This window comes from Harpia harpyja, chromosome 7 (genome assembly GCF_026419915.1).
Source record: "Harpia harpyja isolate bHarHar1 chromosome 7, bHarHar1 primary haplotype, whole genome shotgun sequence".
Classification (NCBI taxonomy): Eukaryota; Metazoa; Chordata; class Aves; order Accipitriformes; family Accipitridae; genus Harpia; species Harpia harpyja.
The window spans coordinates 44,808,367-44,834,062 of NC_068946.1; the positions used below are offsets into that span (position 1 = coordinate 44,808,367).

Sequence of the window (25,696 nt, forward strand, 5' to 3'; positions counted from 1 at the left end):
GCCAGGAATGGAACTGAAGTCAATTTTCTGAGTCCCAGTGTAGAGTCTTAAACATAAGCCATCTTTCCTCCATATCTGTGTTCTCAGAAAACACTTATTTTCTGAGTTTCTGCCTAGCTAGCAAATATCTAAAGCTAGCAGTTATCCATCTCCAGTATCAACAACTCAGTTACAATTTTAATTGCAATTGGTTTCCTAAGTTGTCGTCTCTTCTCGTAGTAATTTTTGATGAAAATATACCTCCCATCATTGCATTCTAATCAAGCTATGCTGTTCTCTCCACATGTTTGGCACTGCATTTAAAAATCAAAGTGCCAAATTCCTCTGTGAACTGCTCAGATGCAGCACTTATATATGCCTATCAAATGCAGAGAGAAGCCAAACTTTGACCCTAAATAAACTGATATATGAAAACATGACAGTGTTTCTTTGGCTAGAGGAAAAGAGAGATTACTTATAAAGCCTTTACTTAATTCTTTGTGGCTGTATTACAAAACAAGCAATTATAAATCTCCTCAGATTGTTCTAAACAGTACAAGTAAACTTAACAAAATGAGAGATACATGCCAACATCATAAATGCTTTTCCAAACAGTCAGTTACAGCACTGCTTCAGGTCAGTCCAGTCCAGTAGTAATTACAAGTGTTAAGACCATACAAAGTGAAGACCAGATTCAGAGCAGAACCCAGACTTTTTCACCTAGAAAGAAAATAAAGTTCAAAGAAAACCCAAGAAAGAGTGAACCAAACTTCAGAGAAGTGATGAAATCCCCAAGTCTGCCCTATATGCAGAGCTAATGATGACTCTGTTAGTGAGCTGAAGAGGAATGGCATAAAAGATGGAGAATCTGCCAGACACTGACAAGCCGAGATAAAATGAAGAGAAGCAGTTATAAAGTTATTTACCCTTGGTGATAAACTACTCTGTTCAACTACAGACCCAGAGCAGATAGGAATTAGTCTGTGGTATCTAACCAAAAAAAGGCCACCAACGCCTACTTAAAGGAAGGAAGATATCGGAAATAAGTCCTTGCTTTAACAACACAGGAAGAGTTTTCTCATCCCACAAAGCTTCTCCCATTTTACATGGGGATAAAAATGAGACATTCTAGGGAAAATACAACTGGCATCTGCACCCCAAGGAACAACTCGATGCCAAAAGACTGAAGTTTAAATCTCTGTGCTGCCTAATTCAACTAGACCCTCTAACACTTGTCTTTCACTTCTCAGCCAAAAGACTAAGCCACAAAGTTACTGGCTATTCAGAGATATGTATATATCTGTATCTTAAATAGTGACCTGCAACCACTAGCACATTCCCAGCCAGCTCTGCTTGCTAATAATACATGACGCCAGTCTGCCTAAGCTATATAAAATATCCCAACAAATTCTGAAACATCCATGCTTTCACCTTTTAACAACACAGAGGACTGCCTGCATGAAGGCATGTTTTCATGCTAATCACACAGCTTTCTGCAGCTCCATACTTTCTTTGCTCAGTGCAAACACATGCCTGTGGGCATTTATAGGGGCATCTAGGACCATTATTCAGACAAGTGAAGGCAAGAAGGAACCAACAGATCATTTTCTCTGGCCTCCTGCTGACAATTCAACTTCCCCAGTTACACAGCTGAGTCCAGTAAGTGCTACATATTAGCTGATGAACACTGTTAATGTGCTACATAGGTCCAAAAACTATTCCCACGAAACACCCAGGGAGCATTACCTTTCCTAGGATCCTGGAACAACTCTACTAGTATAAATTTTATGGGTTATTATTCAACAACTTCAACGACTCATATGAGGGATGGATTAAATCTGTGATTGTTGTCCTCTGACCCCAACCAAAAAGACTGAGTTATTTAAAAAAAAAAGTCTTGCATTTACTCTTGATAATTTGCATCTACTTTCTTCAGCCTTTACAGATTCTTTCTTTGACATTTACTGCTAGGGCAACTGCTGCCATTGCTTTCACTGAACATCACAAACACTTTATTACTAATTTTCAGTTCATCTGCAAAAAGTAGAGATCTGAGAGCAACTGGGATGACAAGCCCTCTGAGCACCTTACAAACTTATGACTGGAACAGAAACTTAGAAACCAAGACTTAGAAACTCACAACTGGAATAAGGAGCTAGCAGCTAAGGTGGACGGTATATCCAGTAAGGGATGTATAGAATCAAGAGACAAAACAGAATAAATTGAAAAATTGGATTCATTTCTGCTGTAGAGGAAATAACATCTACACCAGTGAAGACAGCTATTTCTGCAAGCGTTTATGTGTTTGCACTGGGGAAAAAAACTTGACCAGAAACCAGGTTTCCATCTGAAGCTTTCTGGTAGCCAGAAACTGTTAATTTTCGATTTTTCCAATGAAAATCTCAAAGCTTAAAGAAAGATTTCTATAAAAGCAATGGTTTTACAGGAATAAATTAATTTTCCAACCAGCTCTCCAACATACACATCTATAGTAGGATGTTAACAACCAATGTTAGTATTTAGGCTGACCTATTTTCCTCACAAAAAAGCAACACTGCTTTATGTCTCTTCGGGACACCACCCATTTTCAACTCAGATAAATTGTGGAATAAAATCTACTGCTTTCTCCATTTCCATTGCTGCTGGCAGAGACCAATGCCTTAAGATTTTTTTTATTTTTCAGTGTACAGTTAGATCCCTAGCAAGCTCTGCCCATCAGATTATTCCATTAACTTTCAAAATGACATGAGATCACAGTTTTACATTCACTTCCTGATCATTATCAAGGTCCTGAAAAAATTGCATTAATTTTTGTGCAGGTCAAATCCTTATGAGAACTCTTGTTACTTAAATACAGTAATCATCAGCTGTGTTGGACAATATGAGCCATTTCCATGCACCGAATGCTATGATTTCATTTTCAGACATTGCAAAACCCACCAGTTGGTGATCATTACCTGTTAACTGGGATCCCTATGAAACCTCATTAATTAGGTACTTTGTGCCCATCAATATATTTAAAATAAAGCAAGAAGTATCAACTGTATATCTGTGCCACAAAGAGAAACATTTTTGCTAATCACTTGTCTTCATCATATTAGAATCACTGACTTAAATATCAGTATCAGTTCTTGCATTGTTCACTAATTCCAGTAAGTTTACACTAGAAATACATTTGGTCCACTTTTACTCAGATGTGAGGTTCTAGCAGTATGCATTCGTAGTCTTTTTTTCATAAAGCCTTCTTGGCAACACAGATACGAGGCTGTTTTCAGACATACTCCTAAAAAGTGCTGTAGCAGGCAGGAGACTAAGAGCCCATTTGGAGCAGCGAGACCTGTAGGTGGTTAATTAAGATCAACCGTTGCATTACTAACAGCCATCAGGTCAGCTCTGCTTCACAGAAACAGTGGAAGTGGAATACAAGAGTAGGATTTTGAACAGGTACCTCTAGGTGTCCAGTTGCCTCTGCAACACAGTGCAGAGTGAATCACCCAAGTCCCATGCAACCCTAAGAAAAATGCCCAGCAGCCTTTCTCTAACACGATTCTGACCAGACACAAATGCTGTAGGGCTGTAAATCTCCATGTGACCTATAAACCTCAGCTTGTACAACCCCAGCACACTTAACTTTTTTGTTCATATTGTGAAGCCACAAAAAATCTGATTTCTTTCTTCACTGTTGGAGACAAAAGAAGGACTCTCAACATGTACCAATGCTACTGTAGTGCCTTTATTCAAATATGGATTATTAATGCAGCTAATGGTCATGATGCACAAGGCCGACAAAACACTGCTGGGCTCCCCGGTTGAACTCACCGTATCAGGCAGGAAAGATTCAATTCCACACTTGCTGAAATCAGAAACCAGAATATTTCTATCATCTAGTTTGTCATAACTACCTCATTAAGCAAACGATTTCCCTTTCTGCCTGCCCTTAACCATCTAAAAGTTTAGCCTCATTTCCAATTTGAATTTGCCCTTTATTAAATTGAATTCATTGTTCTTTGTGTTACTACTTGTGTTATGTGTCATTTCCTTTTCCCAGTATTAAATGACCCTTAAGATGATCACCCTGCCATTAAACATTTCTTTAGATGAAATTGGCTAAATTCTTTCCCACTTTTGTATCTCCTTGAATGTTGTGGTCTCCCTTTGGAGACTGGTTTCTGAAGTTAAGAGCATGAACTTGGTGCCTGATACTACAGGTGTGATCTTAGCAACAGCGTAATAATGCATTTGTAAATTCTCTTATCCTGACAAAGCTGTTTTTCAACCTTCAGGCCTTATGAGTGATTTTGTTCTTCTCAAACACATCGCACTAAAATGAGAGGTGTTTTGTTAACTTCCATCAACAAATCCTTCTTTCCCTGACTGCTTTCATTTTGCATCCTCACTCATACTCAGGATACATTTGATGCAGGCTCTGGTTCAGACCAGCCTCGTCCCTTGTGGCTCCACAAACATCTGTACATGGAATTAAAAATCTGTGGGGGTCTCAGTGCTGCCCCAAGCCTCGTGAGAGTTGACAACCAGGTTCACAGTGATGTGAGAGGCACTGGATCATGCTGCCAAACAGGGAAGAAGTTAAGAAGTCATATGTTTTCCTGAATCTGAATCTTGAACTTTGGTGTACAGGATTTATTGTGGAGTCAGGCACTGTCCAACACCAGTAAGGTTAATGCAGTTGTGAGTTTCAATTGAATTACGTCTCCCTTCATTTGTATATTTTTTTAACTCAGTTGTATTCTTTCATATGCATACTACCTTCTCACTGTTCATGTGCAATTTGACACAGTAGTTTCCTCGGTTGTGATCTTTTCCTGTACGTCTTTCTCTGGATCTGGACCAAAACCCACTTTTTGTTACAGAAAACCGCTGGGTAACGATCCATTTTTCAATGCATCTGTGTGAACAAATGCAGCAAATGCTGAGGGGAGCAGATTTTGAAGTGAATCAAGGAAGTAAATGAGTGTGGGAACCAGGGCCCAAAAGCCATTTTGGAAAGACATTTCGGAGCTACCTTAATAGGATCAGCCTGCCATATTTCAAAGCAGCATCAATGGACAGAAGTAATAAAACTCGTCTGATCAGTTTAAGCACAGGCATACCTCACAGTTGCTTTCTGCATGCGTGCACATGCACTCACACAAACACATGCTTCTTCACCCATAGGATCAAACCTCTTAAACTTCTTCCATGATTAATTTTCAAATAGCTTATAACACAACTGGAGACCCACCTAGAAGACTGCATTACAGTACATACATTCTGCCCTCTGAAGGTGCTCATTTCTAAGGCTTTTTTTTAAACAAATATGTGTAAGGATATAAATATAATCTGAACACCTAAATATACGTATGTATATGTACACAGACACTTATTTATTTATAATTTTGGCCTCATATGCCCCCAGAGAGCAAAACACTTGGAAATTATTCCTTCAGTGGGGCTGTGGCAGCATGCTTAGAATCTCCCTGCTCTTAATTAGTCAAAGGCTCTTAAACTCATGGAGATATAAACTGCCAGAAGTAGAAATCTATTGAATGTAAGAAATGTGCTTTAGATAAACAGCAGGGAATAAAGTACAAGATGGCCCAGTGTTACTTGGCTCGACCAAGTTTTACTTTCCCTGGATCAGCAGCAGAGCTTTTAGTGTTCCTCCTTTACTTTTAATGAAACTTTACCATGGAATCTCCCCTGTATCATGACCTGGGATTCATAAAAACAATGCAACAGCCTATATATTTTTCTGAATATATTTTCTAGAGCCAATTTTACACAGGCCGTTTATAAGTCACTCACCAGAAAGCAGAAGAGAAGAATGATTTCCATCTCTTTACTAAAAAGCAAAAAGCCTCAAACCAAAGCAAAAAGCAGGAACTCCATTTCCTGCATTGTACACAGCTGTGTGACACCAGCAGTGACTTTTATGATACCATATGGCCTGCTGAATGGTGTTTCACTCAGCTGATGTAGCCTTATTGGAAGGTTAATAAAGAGGCATGATCTTTGGCTAATAAACGTTGAGTCTGTTATAAAGGAGATGATACATTTCAACTTGCAGGGAGAAAGAGGGGCGGGGGGGAAAGACAAGCAGGAGAAATCTGCTGAGGGCACTGTTGGCATGCCATAATTTGCAAAGCAGGGATGAGGGGCCTTTATAGGGTTTCACCACGACAACGTGTGGGGCAAGCAGAGCCAGGACTTGCTCCAAAGCCCCCTGCAAGGTTCTTTCCCCAGAGCCACATGGCAAACCCAGAGCTTGTTTCTCAGCTTGAGGATAACAGAAACCAATGTTCCAGCTCTCATCTGCTTCTACATTTGATGCTACTTATCACTTTGATGGACTGTGTTGCAATTAAAAGGACAAGAGGGGGTTGCCAGCCTGGGGGTCTTTTTTTCCTGCAGGATGTAAAAGAAGGAAGGTCTGAGATGCAAACCACCTCTGAACGAAGCACACACGTGGAAGTGTGAGCTGTACCATCCCTGTGAGATGGGGCTGTGCCACCCCCAGGCACCAAAGAGCCTCCACAGAAAAGAGGAATCCTCACCTGCTCTTTCTACCACTGCTGAGAAAGTGGGAAGCAAAGTTTGTTTTTATTGAAGCAAGCCTTCCTTTCACATATACACCCATTCCTGCAGAGCCTAAGCCTGGCAGGCTTCTTCTAGCCTCCCAGGAAAGCATTTCCAGCACACCCTATGCTAAGACCCTGCCTCCCTCTGTTCCCCACACACACACACTCAAATCGCATCAAGGTAAACAAGTGATAAGACTTCAGGATTAGGTCTACTGACCTCAGAAGGAATTTTGCTCAAACAAGAATTAAGCCTGGAAGGATTTTGTCCTTACCAAGAGGCTTCTAAAGGTTTCCCACATAAGAGCTTCAGGAAAATGACTTGTGGAATTTACATCCCGCTTTGCTCCCTCAGTCACTTTGGCAGCTTATCCTGGAGGGCACCAGAGCTGGCACTCAGACAAGCCGTCAGCTCACAACCTAACAAATTATTGATTCTCTCCTCACTTTGAAGCAGACAACAACAAACTCCTAAATGCACTGCATCCTTCAATATCTCCCTCTGGAGAAATACCCGTTTGTAACATTGGCAGTAAGGGGGCATTTCCATCTCTCAGGCCATGACGGGTGGATGGAGCACTGCGTTTTATGCATTTTGTTCTTCTGCCTTCAACCAAGGATTGGTGACTAGGGGAGATTTTTGCACAGAGCCTGACTTTCAAATCCACACTCAGACACAGCGAGACACACGTACAAACGTTCAAGTGCACATATATAAAATTGCTTGAATTTGGAATGCAGAAGGTGTCCAACAGAAAATGGGGTTAAGAGCTTGTTTTCCCCAGTATTACACTATTAAGAGGCAAACACAGTTTTCCGTGCATCATGCACTTAATGAGCTCCAGACTGCAGGATACAAAAAGATCTTGACTTTGGCTTGAAGAAACAAAATGTTCAAAATAATCTGGATACATTGAGGCACTTCATCATAAATGGCACATCACCACAAATGGCACATCACCACATCATTGAGTATCAGTTTTGCAAAATTCCTGTTATTTTTCTGCAACTCATAGCAATGTGTCCCAAGCTTTCTTGTTTTCCTTCTGCCTTCTCCACTGCCCGTTCACTAGGGATGTAGGTTCTCCCCTGACGCACTGCGCTGGAGGGGCTAAGCCCACTCACTAGGGATGTAGGTTCTCCCCTGATGCACTGCTCTGGAGGGGCTAAGCCTTCTGCTGCTAATGGCATCCCAGCTCTGCAGCCCTCAAAAGCTGAAACCAGCATGCAGCAGCCAAAAAGTGCTGGGGACTCATCATTAGACTCATGTCAAGAGCGGCATGAAGAGTAGCATCTACTTCTGCCTCTCTGCTTGTAGTCATGGGAGCAGCTCTCCCTCATGTCAAGGGCTAGAAATGAGAGCATTCGACAGAGTCCATCACAGACTGCCTCATCGGGGTATATGAGACAGACCCAGGAGCTGAACCCAGGAGCTGCAGCTCACAGTCTTTCATTACATCTCGTACAGAATGCCTCCCACTGCCTTGCGCTGTCTCACATTAGGACTACAAGGGGTCCCTTGGGCAAATTCTGCCTGCTCCCATCTTAGAACACAGATAAATCTAGCAGCCTATCTATTCTGCATTGAAATGCTCCCTCTGCACCTGAAATCAATACGGTTTTCATGCAAACTTTTACTACATGTGCTGCACCAATTCTAAACAGTCATTCAGTCAACACACCTAAAGAGCTCTGAAAATGATATTATGGCTTATCAGGTCAATGATCTACAATTTTATATCTCCCTAAACACATACTTATAAACAGCACTATAAACATTGTTAAGGTTATTGTGTGAAACTCTTACACCATTTCTAAGTGTATTTTTTGCAAATACTAATTTTAACAGAAACATTAAACAGAAAAAAATTTACTTTTTGCTTCAGCCACTCCTTTTCTGATTAAGATTGATATAACGGAGATTTCAAATGTGAAAGAAATACTCTGTACCACAAATACTTTTCATTGTCCCTGTGTATTGCAGTATGTCCCAATTTCAAGAGTCTGCTTTGCTTTAGATAACATTGCCAAGTTACTAAAAAAAAAACCCTCAGCAATGGGCTGTTTGCATCACAGGGTCATAATAATGTATCCTGGTGACACTGAAACATCAAGATATAAACAACAAAGAGACAGAAAGACGTTGACCCAAGTAGCTAAGTCTAAAAAACTGCTATTCCAAAGCAATGTGGTATTAGACTATTGGATACATTATCAGGATAGGTACTTGCAGAACTAGGTGCCAATTTTAGCATTTCTCAGATGAATTTGCAAACTGAGTTCGTATGTTGGGCTCACTGCAGAATAGAGACCTCTGACAGATGCAGATTCATATACACTGAAGAGGCTGAAATAATCACTCCTAGCCCCAAGGCAGAGAAATAGGAGAACATTTGTTTTCAATATTTAAATCAACTAACGCTACAGGATAGCTCATCATTAATACAAACATATATAATAACAGGCAGAGGACAGCACTGAGACAGACATCTATCCTGGCTGGATGGTTTTGCAGCCTTAAAATACACTGGATACAAATCAAATATGAGCCACCATTAGCTGCAGCAACATTTTAGGTGATGGACTGATAGTGAGACAACATAGATCATGTGTATCTTTTATTGGACTAATATATAAGCTGTTACACATGAGCCTTCAGGCCAAAAAAGTCTTCTGGGGGCTGGCAGCACAAACAACATTTCTGGCCCAAAAGCATCTCACCGTTTTGAGCCAACACAAAGTCTCCACCTCTGTCCATTTTATCTCAAGCAGCTGAGAATATGTTTTGCAGCCTGTTTGTGACAGTCACAATGACAACTTTCACAAACCCAGCAGGCCCAACAGAAGAGTCCTTACCACTTAAGTGCTCTGCTTTTTGCACTGTCTCTATCCATCCAGGATATTTATAGAGCACTGTCACTGGGATGTTCACAGCCCAATCATGGTGACTTGGCAAGTTTCGCAAGAAGCAGTCACGAAAGAAGCAATTCTCTGTGAAAACACACAAATACATTCACCTGTCACTAGTACTTGGGTGTCCCTGGACCTGATCACTGCAAATCTCTTGGGATTGCAGTGGAAATTAGGGAAGGAAAAATACTGTTGCCAAGGTGTTTCTCGGAGACAGCCAAATGGGGGTTTGGCCAGGAGTGACTTCCATGTCTCTTTTGATAATGTTTCCATACAAACATAAGGGCCACTTAGCAGTGACTTGAACAGGGTGTTTCCAAACTAAAAGCCTGAAGGGGTGTTGGCTGAATTAAAAAGCTGGACTCTGAAATCAGGGACTGCAATAACTTGGACCCTGCCTAGACAATCATAGAACCCAAAAACCAAAATAACTTTATTGTTGTTCACATGGTACCAAGAAATGTGTGAAACATCAAGAGTTTAAGTGATCTGGCCACCAGGATCAGAAACTTAACTGTGATCTCTTGCATTTGCAGAACACTTCTGCACCAGACCTTGGGTTGGATTTTTCATGTATCTAGGAAGCACATGAATACCAAAATAGGGTTTTCAGCAGCACCAAGACTGAAGTGGTCAGAAAATCTTTGGAGGCTTTTTTCCTTGAGCCAAAACAATTTGGGAAATCATATCAGTTCTGCTCAAATTGTGTCTGAAAGGAAAAAAAGGAAGAAAACTGGAAAAGTTCTGAAAATGGGAAAATCAGACATGGAAAACTTTGAGAAGCATAAAATATACTGAAATAAGGTTTTGCATCAGCATGTTCTGTATTATGCATCTGAAGATCAGCATTTCTTAAAACAAAGCTTTTCTGTGAAGGCCAAACAAAGCTTTTTTCCCCCTCAGAATTTCCCTTCCAGTTTTGAAGTTTTCTGGTTTTGCTCCTACTCAGAATAAGTGCAAACACTAAAATCCTACATAAAACATAGCTTTTGTCCATCCCACAGCTTACACCTGAAACTCCGTTCCTCTCTATAGGGACACCATACCCAAGCACTTCACAAAACACCTCTGTTCCGTGCCTCTTGGTATTGTTCAGCATCTAAATATTTTTTAAAATGTAAACTCAGCTGGTTAGCAAGAAATGAAGCCAGGTAGCCCTGAAGTGCACACCAAACTGCATTTCCAGACAAGTCAGTTAGAAACATACGGCTATGAATAATCTGAGCACAACACTCCCCCAAAAAAGGAAAAATAATAAAGGCAAAGGGGAGAGGGGAGGAATTCAAACAAGCAGCGTCCCTAAGATAACGACAGTGCCGGAGCATCACTGTAGTGTAGCCAGGCTGTGGCAGGCGATAACATTCTTTCCCCAGAGGAACCTTTAGGTTTATGACAAATCAGGGATGATGCTCAACAGCTATTTGATGAGCTCTGCAACAGCTGCTGAGGTCTGCGTGCCACTGCAACACAGCTGGAAATGCACAGTGCCGCAGCATTAACTGGATAATAACTCAGGGCTTGCCAAGCACTGAGTATCACTAACTTTTTCTGATGAGTTATTTGTGTCCATAATCAGCTGTGAAACTCTTTAGGAAAGATGTTCTCTGAAAAGGAGGATTTATCTGAAAAGGAACCCACTGTCGTTAATAAAGTTGTCTGGCCTCAAAGCCTCAACAAATCAGACTCAAACCCATGATGCAGTCTTAAGGCAGTTAAATGTTTTACCGGTGAAGGAAATTTAAGGAGTTTTTTAAAGAGAGAAAAAATGGCAAATAAACGAATCAGCAAACCTTTGTCTATCAGAAAGGTTGATATGCTGGGGGAGCAGAAGAACTACCACATGCCCATTACAGTATGATCAGGGATGAAAAATTTTACATTACTGGAGAGCCATTTTTTACTTGGAAAAAAATCCTAATAGTGTACATCTTGATTGTAAGACATCATCTGCTCTGAGTAAAGGTTGGCACCAGCTCTCCCAGTGAGCAGGACCCAGGGAACAAATAGTGGCACAGGCAGTTCCAGTTCCTTCAGTCCTGCCACAGAAAAGCTGTATCCACTTCACTGCAAGAAACATTAAACATCAGGCTGGGTGCAGGCGCCCTACAGGGAAAACAAGGGGCTGAACCAAACTTGTTGCTTCCCCTTGCTCTGTCATGGTGAAATGAGTCAGAGTAAGAGGAAATATTGCGTAAAGCGCAGTGGGGGACTAGACTCTACTCCCCCTTGCACAGGGACAGGTCAGGCCAACCTAGCTCATCTAGTCTGGCTTTTCTGTGTATAGTACAAGAAAGTTCCTGGCACAGCTCTCAGCCAAAAGATCTCTCCTTTCATTGAGTGATTGCTCTGGCCAGTTATGGGAGCGTCTCTCAGCTGGTGGTGGAGCAGCATCGCAGTTGTTGTCATCATTTCTGGAACCAGGATGCTCTGCAGCTGCTACGTTCTTGGTGAGCCCATGAATCACTGCTCACGAAGAGGCAACAAGGGAGGGTATGGCAGGTGAGGGCAATCTGCGGAAGGAAAGCAGGGGGCACATTCCTGTCTTTGCCTAAATAAATGAAAGATCAGCCCTCAATCCAGACTTAGTCATTCACACATTGCCACAGTGACCAGTCTTTTCCCGTCCCACACATGCCAAAGGCATCTGCCTTAAAGAATGTAAATTAAATAAGAATCATTGCCTTCTCCTTCATTATACTAAGGCCTAGAGCATAAAAAGGGGGGGGAAAACCCCAGCAGAATCTTACTCTGATTTACACCAAATGCCATTTGTATTTTTCACTGGCTGCCTGAGGGGCAGGGAACCCACAGAATGAATGTGGGGGGTCTTTATCATCACCAAAGGAACAGAAACACAAGAAAAGAGCAGATGGGAGAGGATGAAAAGAGGGAAAGTATTTCAGAGAAGGGAGTTTATAGCTGTTGTTTCTTGGGCATTTCACAGGTTCACACTGAGCATGTATGTTGAGGAAGGAGAGGAGGTTTCTACAACTGATAGAAAAGCCTATGATTTCCTTCCAGAGGTTTCTACTGCTCCATAGCCGAGTCCCATGCACTGCTCCGTAACAGCCTTTTAGGCATGATGACTGCAAGACTGTCCTTTTAGCAGCACTGATTTTGCTGGGATTAGAGGCAAAGGACTCATTTTAATGGATCTCAGCACATTTGACATGCCTAGTCTTTTACTGAGGGTAGGGACAGAGCCCACACAGACCGCAAAGACAAAGGCAGGGCATCCCCTATAGACTCCTGCTCATACAGTTGTATCAGTGAGCAACTTCAAGAAGCCTGTTGGTGCAGAAGAACCCCCAGCAGGAGCTACAATGATGAGAAGAGCTGTATTAAACGTATCCTCCATGGACAACCTGATAATGACTGCACAGAGCACAAACTCCTCTTACTCTCCTCATGTGACATCCTGGACATGGCCACGCTGAGCTCACATGGAGAAGGCAGCAATCAAGCAGAACAAAACAACATCCAGGCTGGTTGTATCATCTCCGCAAGCAGTCTTAGTGGTAATCAGGCCTTTTATTCCCTTGCACATGATGACCGATCAGGAGAAACCATCATTTTCAACTCTCAATTTTATCCCAAGTCTTGCACTAGCCAGTCATTTCTTTAAAGTGTTAGTTCCTATAGTTACACAAAAATCAGTGCTGTTCCTGATTCCTCAGGAAATGAGACCCAACGTGCAGTCTGACTGTCTCTTCTTCCTAATAATTTGGGAACTCATGGACTAGTTGTAATCCAGACCAGAGAAAAGTGGAGGTTTCCAGGATAAGTAAGTTCTTACAAACTACATGAACATGAGCTCCAGAGAGGACATAGATCTAGCAGCTTCAAGAAAGGCTGAAGTTGTGCCTTATTAAACTAAACCACATAGGAAATAGCCTTATATGTGAGACCTGGCTACATTCATCAGGGTTCACAACCAACCACAAGACACAAATCTGCAGGAAACCAGGCTTCTTCCAGAATTTATTTGGAACTAAAGCTGGAGAGAGAAGACTGAAAATCTGAACAATAAAAGATTAACCTCCATCCCCATAAAATACGTAAGTCAAAACAAAAAGAACCTCTAGTCACTTTTTCAGTTTTCAGGCTCTATAAGACAAATCAAACCTCTCCAGGCCTGATCTCACAAGGTCTGAAAACCAGTCTGGCAATATGACACTTGGTTCAATGTCTGCAGCTTAACTGTAATTAAAACATGAGACATAAGAGTCCAAACCAGGGTAGACACAGCTCTGCCTAGGCTCCAGAAAGCAAAGCCAAAAACCCCAAATCAGCCAACTTAATTGCAGAGGAACTCCCCTCCCCTAACATAAGGTTTAAAAAGCATTTGTTTCTAAGGATCGTTAAATTAATAATCATGAAAAACAATTATTTTTCCAAAAGCTATTTTACTTCCCATCATTAATTCAGCTTATTTGAACTGCTGAAGAGATGTGGATAGGAATGGTGAACCTCCCGTGTCCTTCATGTGCCACATCAAGACGGTGCTATTGCAAAGCACTACGGCACCCTTCGTCCCGTCACTAAATCTGCCTCAGGGACAAATTCATCCCACACTATTGGGATTCAGCCAGAACCACCACTGCAGACCACAACAGTGATAACACTGGCATTTCTGGTACTGTGTTAACTAACATCGTTTAAGATGCTGGTATTTCAGGCTTCCTGAGCAGATCTATCATTCGGCTCCCATTTACGCTGTCACTGATGGAGGGGGCACCCGCAGGGAATGAGAGCTCTGAAAATATCTCCATGCAGACAGGGCCAGCGAGGCCTCCTCCTCATGGTGATTTACTTCACTGCAGCAATGAAAATTCCTGTCTGGAACCAAGTGCCTGACTGCAAACTTACCACAGCTCCAGGGCTAGTAGAGTCAAAAGGTCACAGTATTTATTTGTTGCTCTTCCAAGATCACTTTCCCATGAACTTGATGGATTCTCAAATGCCTTCTATTGCACAGAAGACTGTGATTAATCTAATTCTTGGTTCAGTTTGGGACCAGCAGTGTTTTCTTCAAAAAACTCATTCTTAAATTCACTCCTCAGATTCTTAGCAGTTTTAAAAGTGAACAATTAGTTTTAAACTAAAATATATAAAGGTCTTCTTTTTCTAAGCAAGTATAATGACTGCAGAAAATAAATTACTCTAGTTCTTAATGTAATACTTTGTCCAGCTGAGGAAAAATTCCATGCTCAGGATCTTCAGCCGCTCTCTTTTTCCCCTCTCTGTGTTAAGACATGGAAGAAGTCAGCTCTGCTCCCAACCTTGCTACCCACCTTTTGTGCTGTTGCATGTAAAACTTGAATTTCATGTGTGTTTTCTCAGCTAATAAAAGTGCTTCTCTCTGTCTCTGAAAAACGGGAAAAATATTATTTAATTTTTATGTAATATAATAGAACATAGTGATTTAAAATCTCACAACTTTCTCTTCTTTATAAAGCTGCAGTTCCTGCAGCCATGTTATTACATGAAATTCTCATTACACCAAAAAAAAAGCTTTTAGTGCTCAGGGTAAGAAAGAGGAGATTGCAAAGGTGAATACTACAGGTTCAAAAACCAGATGAGCCCTAGCTAATCATGTTACGGCAGTTAAGGCATCACCAGATGTCTGCCTCTACCATTTGCCAGAGGTTACAACTGCTTGAAGCAATGGGCAGAGTAGAACATGTGCCTGCATTTAAACACAACAGCTTACAGCCAGAGAGCTTGGTTCATGCCCATCATCCTCACTGGTTTGAGCTAAAAGATGGGTTTTGCACAGGAGCTGGAGGCAGCACAGGCTTATCTGCCCCTCTGCCTATTCAGCTGTGAAACAGGGGCCCTGACAGACAGGGCAGGGCAGACAGGGCCACATCTCCAGCCCCAGGTTAATCAGCCCTCATTTTGGACCCCAGCATTTCACGCAAGCTGTAATGCTAATGCTGCCATGGGATCCTGGTCAGGTGTCCCTCCACACCTAGCCACCCCTGTAATCCCAGTTCTCTTATGTCCCCTGTAATCCCATCCTGGCCTTTCAATATCCCTCTTCCAAATCTCCTGACATCCCCACATCACAAACTCTCTCCCACACTCCCAGCCACGACCCTCACTTTCTCCCCATATACCCTCACTAGCAGCTGAACATTTGCTGAGCTGAATGCTGTCCATCCGCTGTATTGACAGTCCAGCCAGCAGTCAGCCACTGTGGGACTAAAGTGACTGCTTCTCCATGGAGGCATTGATTTGGCTCTCTGTCCTCCACTCATCCATAGCATCTTCATTTGCCAGTGGCAGTAATGCTTTTTGTCCCTTTTCATGGGACTATCTATGCATCAGGAACCCTTGACAGTAGTGATGCAGTGCGTCTCCAATTGCTCTGCAAAAGGAGCAAGGGGATACAGATGTTTGCTACACATCACCTAGCCAGTTTAAACTCATGACCTTTGGGTTTTACCCCTCCCAAATAAATACAACAATTAACATCTAGTCATGAGATTGCCTTTGCGCCCCAAATACTCATCAAAATTAATAAGGCATGAGGTCTTATATGCTAAAATGGGCACATTCCCAGTGGGAAAAGAGCCATCCCAGAAGTCTCAAGACTGGCAGGAAACTCAGGCTTTCCAAGAGCCCGGAGTTATGTGGGACAAGCTAAATGATGCTACTCAGCAACTGTTTCCCAGAGAAATACAGTGAGGGCCATGACAAGGCCAAGACCAAAAATATCCCAGAGTTTAGCCCACGCTTTACATACTGTTTCATTTAATGTACCATAAGTAAGGCTTTCTGTACACATGCAGCAATGTATGAAGTGCAACACCGTCACATAACCGGGAACAGCGATGTCCAAGAGACATGAAGACAAGGGGATAGCAGTGCTGTTCAGCACGGAAGACAGACCAGAGTCTCAGGGATAAGAGCAAATCAAGAGGAATACCTTGGAAGGAAAAGGTCTGCTCAAGGGGTGATGGGAAGCTGGAGTAAAAATTCATCTGTTTAGCTGGATCCCAGCAATTTGGTGAATGTAGCTGCCTTCAACATTTAAATTTCTCTCCGATTTATGTCTACAAATTGTACTTATTTGAGACCGCAAAGCATCTGTTTAAAGGAAGTTCTAATTTGAGACATTTTTCCCTTTGATGAGATGATGGCATCAAATTCCAAAGTGCTAAAAACCAGACAAAAATCAAGAGCTGAGATGCTGGAAGATTTGACATTTTTCATGTAGCAGCAAGCCAGTCTGACACTCTCTCATGGATCCCAGCATGCTGTTACTACGTGAAGCTCTAATGCCATTGATAATAGTTAAAGGATGGCAGTTATGTTTCAGGAGCCAAAAATAAAAAAAAAACCTTGAAGTGCCTTTAAACAAACATTATTGAAACCTCTCCTTTTGGTCCTTGAATTCCCATCGGGTAGACACCATACCCTTCATGTAACCCCTGGCTGTTGATTAATGAAACTTGGCAAACGGCAGCAAAGCCATGCCAAAGGCAACACAAAATCCCAAGTTTCTATAAATCCCAGAGGTGAAAATGCACAGACAACAACAGCACCCCCCAATCGTTTCCTGACTTCACTTTGCCACAAGCTTGAGATAAGAGCCCTCAAATAGGCTACACTTTTCCCTCTGTGTTCCTGACAATGGCTCCACATTCAAAGCAATCACAGCCATCTCCTGTGTACAATTACTGGCCTTTTACAGTCTCACCTTGTCTAACTTCCCACTACAGACCACAGCTCTAGTCAGACACTACGTGCATTTGCAGTAACTTTTCATGTAGTTGCCTGGATCTCTGGCTCCTCTAGGAAACCTGCTGTCTGCAAAGTTAACAGGCATGAAAACATTGGATATAATTCTCACGTAAGCTAAAACTGAGCTTTTTGGATCATTAGCGTTCATAGCACCTAATCATGCTACTGCTAGAATAACTAACCCTTTATGTTCTGCAGATACTGGCCCGAGCTGCGAAAGCCGAACATCCAGACTTGCTGGGTGTTCATGTTCTACATCACATCTCAGTTTTCATGCTTTGTTTCATTTATGATTAAAAAGTAATAATTCACATGCCATGGGATCAGAGAATCTATGCTCTGGATGGCTCCCAAACCAAAGCAGCTTCCTTCCCAGGGTCCAGACACCCCTCTGCAGCAAGATTCAAAAGACAATATACAGCAAGCAGCAGCATCCCAACTTCTTGCCTACAAACCAGCAGCTTGGGACCACTGGCGCACAGATAGGTCAGAGCAACACACTGCAGCAACAACCAGAAATATCCAAGGTGACCTTAAACAGGCTATCCCCAGGTTCCAGGTCTTTCCTGGAACAAGAAGGAATGCTTGTTCAGCCACAGCACTGCAGCACTCGAGATACCCCCAACATACCCTACGCAGCAGAGAAGAGAGGCAAGCCGGTGTCAGGGAGGGAGCATGACACACTGTCTGCAGCCAAAGGCAGAGCTAGTCGTGGTTTGCTGCTGCACTGTGGTGGTGTTTCCAGACAGGCCAAGCCCAGGAAAACCCATCAAGATAGGTTTGCACACACCCTGACAAATGAGTCCTAAAAATGACCCATACGGATTTCCCATCCTGTGCGAAGCCTCTATGCTTCATATCAACACTGGAGTGTGAGGGCAAATGGCTTGCTGACTACATTAGAGCAATTAACTTTTATGCTGTTTGGGTGTTTGCAAACAGAAAGCCTTTCAAGCAGTAATCTTGTACGCAAGTAATTGATTTTTTTAGCCAACTAAAAGGGACATTTAATAAAATGTATCCTATGTGTCATGTATCAAAATATGTACCATGTACCATAATAAATCCATGCTTCTCCCAAAGCTATGCCTCAGTCCTACTGCTCTTCCTGCATCAAAGTTTGTTAGCTTTCCATGCCTGGTGGCAATTTCCATTGCATGTTGTAGAGGGTAGGTGGTGTGCATGCACCAGGGCAGCAGAAGACCTGTCAAAGATGTTCCAAGGACATGCCTGGATCCACCAGTGCAAGAATCCCAATCCCAGTTCTGCTCTTGATTTCCTCCTGTGACCCTAGTTAAGTCTCCATGTGCCAGCTTTCCTATCTGTGCAAGACCCCAGGCCCTGGGGTTCTTGTGAAGATTAGCTTCTGTAAGGCTCTTAGGAGAAGAAAAATAAAGTATTTCCCTTGTGGTTGCACAGCTGTCCGTGTGGAAGAGTCCTGGGCTTCTCAACAGAAGTGCAACCAACAGCTTCTGCAGCACTGCAACCATGTTCTGCAGAGGGACCAAAAAATGTATTTAAAAAGAAGAATGCAAGGTTTCTGGGAATACTTTTTAGCCAGCACCTAGAATGCTGCTGCTGGGAGCTTGTGCTCTGTGTAGCTTTACAGGATGATTTAGAAAAACTGCAAACTCCATTTTCCTGTACAAAAGAGTGAGACTGGAAAAGCAAAAAAACCAAGACTGAGATGACAAAATGCAGAGAGAAAATATCAGACAGGGACTATAAATGAAACGTAAAGCATTAACTGTCTAGGGAGGACAGGGCAAGAGGGGAAATAATATTCCAGGTATGAAAACCAGAGAAAGCCAGAGGATAAGAAATCCTTATATATCAGTGAGTGAGCAGTAGCTCCTTTGGGATGAGGTCTGAAAGAATTAATTCAACAGTAAAGTGGGGAAAAGGTAATGAAGAAAGGGCTGGTGTGGCATTTATAGACTGCTCAGAAAAGTCATGGCAGAAGTGCTAATGAAGTGGACATTGTTACTTACTGCTGAACTAGCCCCCCACCATGCCAAGGTGCAGGATCACAGAGCCTGAGCAGATGGGTTTGTTGACCATCCCATCACAAGCCATGGGTGGAGAGCAGAAAATTCAGGGGGCTCATAGGGCAGGTGGGGAAAAAGGCTCTTGGGCTGGGTGATGGGGAGGGAAAGAGAGATGTGTAAGCTGCTCGGGGAGAGCAATGAGACACCAAGTCTCTTCTCCCGGTGGAGCTACACACTGTCCTTGCCACAACGGCTCCATGTGCTACCAATGCACCAGGCTAAAAAGTAACAGTGTAGATCCAGGTGTCACATCCAGCAGTTACTTGGTTGTCTCGTGTTCAGTACATGGGCATAGCAGGAAGCTGGCCATGCAGTACCCCACAGACTGAGCTCCAAGCAGCCAGACGTCGGGAAACGGTGATCGTTCAGATGGCAGGATAACAATATATGGCACTGACGGAATAACTGTGATTACCAAAGCACTTTGTAAGTATGAACGCAACCTCTCTCTGTCACTAGGAGACAAATTAATATTTGTCCTCATTATACAGGAAGGAACTGAGACCAGAAAGGTTACATGATTTGTTCTACACAGCAAAAGCGAACAGCAGAGCAAGGAAGATGATGACTGACAGACAGCTAGCTGCTGATTTTCCTCCACACTCCCTGTTTTTCCTCCGCTATCGGTTTTTGCCAGACTGCAATGCACTCATACTGGCACCTATGGGAATAAAGTACAACACACAAAGTTGGGACTGGGTATTCATATTGGTAACAAGTCTATCCAGCATTGTGATAGCAAACTGTAGCTGCTGAGAGGCAAAAAGCTTTTGACAAAATACTACACATTTCAGAGCCAATCTCTGGATATTAGGAGCTAGGACAGGATGTTCACAAAGGACAGCTTATTGCACACACAGACCCCCCACAGCAACAGGTTTCGGCCAGTGTCATACCCAGCAAATACGAACCCCAGTTGAGGCTGCTTTTCCTGAAATTCCCACCAAAATCAGAAAAGAGACAGAAGTGCAGAGTGGACTTGTTCCTAGCTGATACATATGAAGAGGCAACTTGAGACAATTCAGTTCCTGGCTGACATATCCTGCTTAGGGGCTATTTTCAAACCAGCGAGAAAAAGAGAATAAAAATATTTCCTCCATGGATCTCGACTTCTCTCCCTTCCTGTAATACTTTCGTTGTGCTTGCCAGATTGGAAACTGCTTCTGGCCAAAATGTCTCCGCCAGGAACAGAACAGAAAATGAGCTGTCTGCTAATAGATATCACCTAATAACAGGGAAAGGAGTTATTTCACTTACAGTCAATGCTGGTATCTCTGAAGGACCTGGAGAGCAATGCATTCAGAAGGTGAATTCACAAACCCTAAGTACTGGTTTGAACTTCTGACATCTCCTTTACTGCTGAGCATTAGCCTCACTGCTGGCTAACACTGGGTGCCCCATTCACCTTGGTCTTGCACCCTGTGAATTCACTACGCCTGTGGTGCCCACCAGCAGCTTTTTAGCTGCACACTCATAACTAGTTCAAACGCAGCCCCCATGCTGAGCTGTTTACATACCAGCAGTGCAGCAGGTATAGGCATAAGTCACTGCTGTAGGGGAAGTGAGCTGATGAAGGTCACTAACTTCTCACCCTGGAACCCCATTGCATGCCCAGTCCAGCCTCATCCCGCAGCAGAATGGTCGTTCCTTTGCAGAGCTTGTCTCTTCTCCCATCTCTGAATTAGGCTGGGTTCCCCCTCCAGCTCCCCAAGGGATGCTGTATGCATTTCATGGCCTTCAGCCACATGGAGAGTTTAGACTGCCCAGAACTTGTAGGGTCAGGAATCTTGGCTATCTCTACATTCAGCTAATGAAAAGGAAAAGAGCAACGCTAGATCTGGAGACAGCTGCGCTGCTCTGGAAGGGAACTGCACAGAAGCACAGCTGCTCCTTCCTCACATGATAGTGGCAGCAGGCAGGGACCTGCAGCCTTCTCAGACTGCCCACAAATTCCTGCCCATTTTGATCTGTTCACACCTCATATCCTTTTTGCATTGATATAACTAACTGCAGAAAGCAAGCAGCAAAAGACGATCCCCCCCCAAGAGATAATCAAGCTTTTCAAAGAAAAAAAGCTGCAAAAATGTCAAGGAGCGTATTAGGGGACAAGGAAGCACACACGGGTGGCTACTATTTTAAAAGTCAGCATTTGCAAACTCAACACTGCTGAGCTTATTTTGTTGCTATCTCTCCTCTTCCCCTCCACCACACACGGTGAATGCTGAATGGGAAATATGCACCACACTTGCTGGGAGAACCTGACAACCCATAAAAACAGTTCAATTCCCAAGAAACAGCAGGTTTGTAATCATTTGTGCAAGTCAGGTAGAGGCTTACAGTGCTGGACGGGAGGAACTCCCAGAGCACCCGAGAAGCAAAAACAGTTCAACCCTTGCGTCTAGAGCGAGCTCCAGAAAATGCACACAGATTTCCCCCGCTGAAAACCAGTCCCCATTGCCAGGCTCCCACAGGGCAGCTGCTCCAGCCTCCAGACCTCCCCATGGTCACCCACAAAAGGGGTGGAAACCTCGGGGAAATACCAGTGGGCCAGCTCAGAGTGTGGAGGCAGCCGTGTGAAAATAAGCAGGGAAGGAGCTCTGCAGCTGCCAGTGGGATTTTGCTAGCCATGGTCCCCGGGGCAGGGAGAGAGGCTGTGGGAAGCACAAGACCGATGGCTGGATGGGGAGAAAAGCAAAGTTCCCTGATGGTTAATGTGTTTCCAAGCAGGGCAAAATCCACCTCCCTACACGGGGTAAAGGTGAAATGTGGCTCCACGCAGCCCTGCGTGGTGGTGAGAACGCTGCCTCAGCACAGACACTGCTACGTCTCCTCCGAGCATCTGAAAACTATTGCGCCTTATCGGCTCTCCTCTGCTGGAAACCTCCTGCAATCCCGTGCTGGGGGCTTAGGAAGAGGTCAGGGAGGGAGAGTTTTACACGCTGAATCATTCCCAGACAAATCGTTTCCTTATTATACATGGCAGCCTCCCACGGACAGACTGCCAGAGGGCTCTCTGAAATCGTATTAGGTGCCTTTCCCTTGCTCCTCTTTATCCCCCCTGTCATCCTTCTCTCACTTGAAACATTATAGCTTACAGTCCCATTGGAGAGGGTCTGGGGGGTCAGGAGCACTCAAACAGTCCAAGGGGCCCGAGGAAGGGGGAGGCACGAGGGTCCGGTGTAAATCGCAGTAGGCTCAGCAACTCTCGCCCCGCTCTCTACATGGGGCGGCCGCGCTCCCAGCCCGCGCTCCCAGCCCGTGCTCCCAGCCCTTCGCAGGACTCGCAGCCAGATGTCAGGATCCAGCAAGCCCGGCAGCAGAGCTGCTCTCTGGGCCCACGAGGCCATTGCTCTGGCACGCTGCCGACCATGCCTGCAGGTTAGGTGGGCGCGCTCCTACCACATCTACACGCGCCCTGGGCTCGCTGGATGCAAACCAGCAGCCACAGAACTGTTTTTGCAGCAAGCATCAAAGAGGAGTTAGTTAATAAGCCCGAGGAGGCGCTTAGCCCAGCGCCATGCCAAGGTTCCGCTTACGGCCTCCAGGCTGGAGCTGACTTGCACCCAGCCAGCCAGAGGCGTGGAGGGATGGGGGTAATTCCCCCTACCAAACTGCACCGGCTCACGTGGGGGATGACTTGCGCTGGGAGGTGCAGGGCTTGTGCTGGAAGGGCTGCGTGCCCGTGCCCCCCGCGCTGCAGCTGCTGGCTGCCTTCAAGGGGAGGGCAGGCGATGAAGGAGCACGAGCTGCGGCTGCAAGCCCCTCCGTGAGGCCTGGGCAGATTAACAAGACACTGAAACTTCACACAGGCGGTTTCTGATGTCAGCAGAGCGCCTTGGTGGCATTACAGCAGCATTATTGTGCGCGGCTGGGGGTAAATTATTCCTTATGTAACTTTTATTTAACATAGTAACTTCCCTTGTAAATCACGCTGCTTGGGCCCCAGTCACTGCAGGGACGTTGCCGATCGAGGCCGTGACAGAAGTAATGCCAGATCTGAATCAAACACACAAACCCTTCTGAGGTTCCTCAAAACGCTCTCAAGGGCTTTTCAGCACGGCTGGGTCTGGTAGCCTGCAGCACGTGCTTGGGCCACTTCTGAGTTGTTACTCAGATGTAGCGATTCCCCTGCAGAAGAAGGGCTGGGGCTGTCACACAGCAGTACAAGGTTTCCATTTATTCCTGCAGAACTGAATAGCGGTTCTCATGGTGCCTCTCCACTCAGATGCCTCGGAGCCACAAGAATCATTAGGGTGTCAGGGAAAACAGAAATCTTCTCTACAGACTCACAATTTCCTAAAAATTGTATCATCAAACCTGGCCACTGGCCATCTCTCTGTGTTGTCATTTGTTTTCTACTCTGTGCTCTGCTTTATCTTGCTGGGGAGCAGCCACCCTGCAGAGCTTTCTTCTGTTTCAGAAGTGTTCAGCAGCAAATTACTGACAGCCCCACGATGCTGTAAGAGATACAACAATATGTAAGGGTGACCTAGCATCACTGGACCATTTAAAATTCAGCCACAGCAGGACATAGGGATTTGTGACAAACTACTTCAGGTTCCAGCTTGGGGGTGACTTGTCAACTTAAGAACCCACAGCCTCTTGGTGAGGTGTCCAGCATGATGTTGAACTCAAATGGTGACTGTCCTACAGAGTTACAATTCTGATCTTAGCCTCTAGGTTCCTCCGAACCTTACTAGAGGTGCTGTGAACCTCAGGTAAGTAAAGCAAGTCCCAGGTCTGGGAAATGAAACAAGAACTGCAAGTGGAATTTTATTGCTTTGAAATGACTCTGGTATCTGGACCCACAGGAATTTGCACAGCACACACATAGTTTCTCCTATCAGCAGAGCACCTCGTTATCCCTCGTGGCTGACGCGGCACTGCAACGTCACCGTGCAGAGTCCTCGTCTCCAGCACACATCAGCACATTAACATTTAGCACAGCTGTGAGAGCTCTCTCAAGAGGCGCCAGTGCCCCACTCCTGCAGGCGCCCACGAGGCACAGCCCTGCTCCTAAACCTGGCAAACACCAGCCTTTCACCCTCCAATTTCATTTGCCCCAGGCCTGAATCAGCTCAGGGTGGCCTGGGTTATTGTTCTACTTTTCCTGCAGCCCATGGAGTCCCACTGTCCAGTTACTGCATTACAAAAGAAACACCACAATTGCCCTGAATAGCATATACACTACACAAGAAAGGAAAAGGCTGGGGGAGGATTATCCTGCAACTGCAGTACTGAAAGGACATGGAGATTAACCGACTTGCTCAGGGTTACACAAGCAGTCTGTGGCAGAGGCAAGAATTAAACCAAAATCCTCCAAGTCCCATGCTAGTGCCTTTACTACAGGCCTTTCCTCTCTGCCTGTGAAGGAGCGTCTTCACCTTTCAAGGGCAAAGCAGGGAAAATGGCAATGGTGCTTTGCTTCCTTCCTGCAGCAGAAGCAGAAAATAAGAGTTACAGCACAGCCAGGTGGGACTGAAGACAGAGCACTTGGAGCAGCAGTGTCAAGTGGGTGATCTTTTTTGGCAATTAATGAAGATGTGCTACAGCCAGAGACCTCCTTACCCCCAGTTGTGAGTTGCTTCCACCTCCTGAACAGTTTGGACCACCTCCCCACTCCCTCCCTGCAGCGTATCTGGTGGAGTTACAGAGAGGTGGACACTTGGGCTAGCAGAGCTGATTTACCTTCACTTGCTTTGCTTCTCACCAATGCCTGCATCACCACAGAACATCTGCTTCATGTTTTATATAGCAGCTTTAATTGGGAGCAATGCTGAATACTCAGTAACTGGCTCTTTCTTTGGGTACCACAGTCAGGCTGCAACACTATTTTTTATTCCTAATTGGACAACTCTGCCAGGGCAAATCTGGAAGCACAACCAAAGTAACTGCTGAGACTCTGCATGTGTTTTGAGAGAGAGTCCCCATGCAATCCTTACCTCTCAGTCTCCTCCTTGAGCAGTGGGACAGAAAGGAGAAGATGCATTTGACCTTCCTAAACTGGGAGGCTACGATGATTTGTGACTACGTCTCTCCTCCAGCAGAATGGACTAACCTTATTCTTAAAATCAGACTTCAAATATCAAATCAAGAAAATCGAGTCATAAAATCAGAGCAGAGACTAACCTATGCATCCCTGAGTAACTTTTGTCAGGGCCAGATATTTCAGATACTAACCACTCTCTCTCCTGACAGAATTAAGCCACCACATCTTGATGTTTATCAAATGTAAACCCCACATTAGAACCACATGAACAAGCCTACTCTAATAGTCTGGAAATGAAACAAAACTTCTCTGATTTCTGTTTTGATTTCCATCCTGAAACATAGATAAAGGTTACTGAAAGACCAGTGCAGGCTTGGCATAGGGTGATCATAATGTCCATTTTCAGAATCCTGAAAGTCCTGATAATAAAAATAAATAAG

At 44.2% G+C, this 25,696-nt stretch overlaps 1 protein-coding gene across 3 annotated transcripts in view; it reads right to left on the reverse strand.

Annotated features, from left to right (window-relative positions):
* SEMA5B (semaphorin 5B) overlaps window positions 1-25,696 on the reverse strand; it is a 283,502-nt gene that overhangs the window by 205,023 nt on the left and 52,783 nt on the right. The window lies entirely within an intron of this gene.